General features: G+C 41.4%; 1 long non-coding RNA gene across 1 annotated transcript; it reads right to left on the reverse strand.

Moving 5' to 3' along the window:
- Positions 1-207: 207 nt before the first annotated feature.
- Positions 208-1023, reverse strand: LOC116043357. The gene is made up of 3 exons (XR_004103449.2): positions 859-1023; positions 643-762; positions 208-526 (listed from the first exon to the last, which is right to left on the reverse strand). It is a non-coding gene; the product is annotated as an uncharacterized LOC116043357 (long non-coding RNA).
- Between the last annotated feature and the right edge of the window lie 2656 nt (positions 1024-3679).

Genomic DNA, 3679 nt, shown 5'->3' on the forward strand with positions numbered 1-3679 from the left:
ACAGAGCAGTGGTTAACTTGAGTGGCAAACACAGACTCACTTGCCTTGGTCGGTGTGGCGTTATTTTTTCTCAGATTAATTAATCGAAATGAACGCGTTATTTTGACAGCCCTAATATATATATATATATATATATATATATATATATATATATATATAAACATGTCATTGTTATCCTAAGGAAAATGATTTGCCAGGAACGTGCTGTTTATTCAAAGATAGAGCTTTATTAACACAAAACACAAACGCAATCAGAAAAAAACTATGTACAAAGCATAGGAGACATACAGCACACACAACAAATATCCCACACGCACGAGAAGCCAAATCCTACAGCACCGTCAACTGTCTGCCTGCCGCGGCCACCTCGGAGTTGTAGGTAACTGCCGACATTCTGTCTGAATTTGGTCCATTTTGCAGATGTCTGTGGTGCGTTGCCATTCATTCGGATCATCAGGTCTATGGTGGCACACTTCCAAATGTCCACCTCACCCGTAGCCAGCACACTCTGTCTTGTTTCCAGCAGCTGTAAAATCAATCAATAAAGACAATCAGTACTGCACGATTCACTGCTTATGGACACAACACATCTATGAATGCACCTGAAAAATATTCACATTGACCTGACTGATCTAATCTTACCCTCTTTTCTTCTTGACTGACTCCGAGCTGAACTCTTCACAGCTTCTGCCCGCGATGCCAGATCTGGTTGTTTCTACCTGAAGCTCCTGCGTGCTGTCTCATAATATGTCTTACAGGCAGCTGGAAAACAATTAAATGAGAGTGGTATGAATAAAAAAAAAACATAAGTCACAGTAAAATTAAACAAGGAAGGATAAAACAGTAACAGTTACTTACACACAATGGCGTCATTATCAGCATCATGTAAATCTGGACTTGCAGACATAGCCCCTAGCAAATAGGCCTCGTTATGAGGCGAGGTTAGTCTGTAAAAAAATGTACAGTTAAGATCGGTATCTATTAACGTATCTATGTCCTTATACAGCAGAATGAATGAAATTCATTCAATGAAAGCATATTCTTTAAAGGGGTGATAGAATGCAAAACCGATTTTACCTTGTCATAGTTGAATAATGACAGTTTAGTGGGTAACTAGGACATACGTAGAACCTCAAAATCCCATTGACACCTCTTTCCTCTGCAAATCTCACAATTTGAAACTGTCTCTGAAAATCGAGCCGCCTAGTTGGCGTCAACTCGGCGGCTCCTCCTTATTTGGCTCTAGTCTCTATCTTTGTCACGCCCAAACATTCACATAGGCTACACCACTGATCTGCAGGCCCGTATTAAGACAATGCGGTGCCCCTGGGCATTATACCTCTAAGCCCCCCCCCCCCCCCCCACACACACACACACACACACACACACACACACACACACACATTACCCGTGCTGTCCTCCTGGCAAAAATATCAGACATAATCAAGGGGATTTCTCAAATGTAATTTACTAACTTGTACAACTACATACATGTAGGCATATGAGCAGTGAGCACTTTATTCAAATGTCTCAATTCAAAATGTCTATCAATTCAAAAAGCCAAAATCAATACTATATATTGCAGCATTGTGGGTCGGTCAAATATGTATTTTTCCGACTTTATTTCATGGGCCCTGAAAGAAACTCCTCTGATTGGTCAAAAGCATCATGGGAAAGCTAAACTACTTTAGCATCACAGCTAATGACAATAAAAGGACCGAAAATGAATAAGATATGGACAAAAGACTATCAATATTAGATCTAAGAATATGGATTTATTGCACAAAGTCCTCTGAAAGAAGGAAAGGAAAAGAAGCGCAGACTGCAGACCGGTCTTTCACACTTCTCTGCATACTGCAACTCACAAAGCGCACCGCTGTGCTGTGTGCTTGGAAAACACGGAGAAGGGTTGGGTGCAACCAAGTCTCACCCAGAGGTGGGGGGTTTGTGTGAAAAATGTTTTTCTTTGCTTGCCAATTACAATAAATCAAGAAAGCCAACCACTTATCATTTTTATATCAGTTAATATTTTACATTCATCATTATGATAACATTTTTCGGGGGGTTAAACTGGCCACTTTTGATAATTGTTAAACCCCCCCCCATCCCCCAAATGATACATTTGCTCTAACTTGTGGACCAATTCAACTCTGACAGATTGGGGAGGGGAGTGATAGTGGTCATGTAATATTGATTTATTTATAATGTATTATTATTATTATTATTATTATTATTATTATTATTATTATTGTGAAATTAGTGTTCATAAACAAGTAATGTATGGTCTTTCAACAATTTCAAGTGAATAATATAACAATTTACGGAAAATATTGTTAAAGCTTGTGTCATGTGGTGCCCCACTGGTTGTGAATGGTTGGTGCCCCTGGGCACTGGCCCAAGTGCCCTTATGGATAATCCAGGCATGCTGATCTGAGGTCAGCTTAGTCTTCTGAATAGGTCGCGCAGATCTCAGAAATTTTATACATTGTTCATCTGCTATTTTACCACTAAATTCACTACTGATACTTTTTTATGCGAGAAATCAAGGTCGGTAGAGGTCAAATATGGGCCGTTTTACGAAAATTGATGGCTAATTGCAAATTTTGTCCGACTGTGTGTCGGAGTTCAGCTGCCAGTGCTGCCTGTGTTGCTGCCTCGCCGCCCGGCCTGCCTTCCTTCACAGACCCCGGCCTGCTGTGAGGTAGATGGAGCTCCGTCACGGCTGGCAGCCTACAGCACTCCATACCCGCGCAAAGTCACCGTTTTTTGGGTTAATGGACTACCAAACGCCGCTGCCCTGACAGAGCTCCAGAGCCTGCATCTCCCCTCTTCCTGCTAAATGGCCGGTGTGTGTGAGTGACAATGCGGTCAGCGAGCTTGTTACGCCAGCAATCTCTTACCACAGGTTCCAGTTAATCTTATAATGTGTGTAATTATAATGTGTTATTTAAACAAACGATCGGGGAAATAAACGCCTCTTGTCCGCGAGTCTCATTGATAGAGCCTGCGGCTGGATGGAGCGCTATCAATGAGAGCTAGCTAGCCTCCTCTTAGAATTCCTCTGAAATTCACTATAATGCATTAAATTGAAATCGGACACCATTGTTAGCTTTATAAGACCTTGAGGTAGATGTTATATAAGTGGGTAGATGTTATATAAGTGGCGTGACGAAATTCAAACTGTAAATATACTCTAATTATGCCGAAAATGAAGCTAACTAGCCGCGATCTGTACGCATAGGATTGAAGGGACAGTCGCAGCTAACGAAACCCCTAATGTTCACAAAAATTCATTAAATTGAAATCGGACACCATTGTTAGCTTTATAAGACCTTCAGGTAGATGTTATATAAGTGGCGTGACGAAATTCAAACTGTAAATATAGCTACTCTAGTTATGCCGGCAGCTGGCAGCCAGCCAGCTTCACGCTCCACGGAGCCCCACGGAGCCCCACGGAGCCCCGTGTATAGTAGTCCAGTACCCAGGGAAACGGTGACTTTCACTATAGGTATGGAGGTTGCCGCTTTATCGTCAGACTGTGTGGAGCTCCTAGCTAAAGTCCGACAAGTCTTATCAAATTTGCAATTAGCCATCAATTTTCGTAAAACAGCCCATATTTGAGCTTTATAGTTGATTTCTCGCTTAAAAAAGTTTCAGAAGTGAATTTAATAACGAAATA

Source organism: Sander lucioperca, chromosome 17 (genome assembly GCF_008315115.2).
Source record: "Sander lucioperca isolate FBNREF2018 chromosome 17, SLUC_FBN_1.2, whole genome shotgun sequence".
Lineage (NCBI taxonomy): Eukaryota > Metazoa > Chordata > Actinopteri > Perciformes > Percidae > Sander > Sander lucioperca.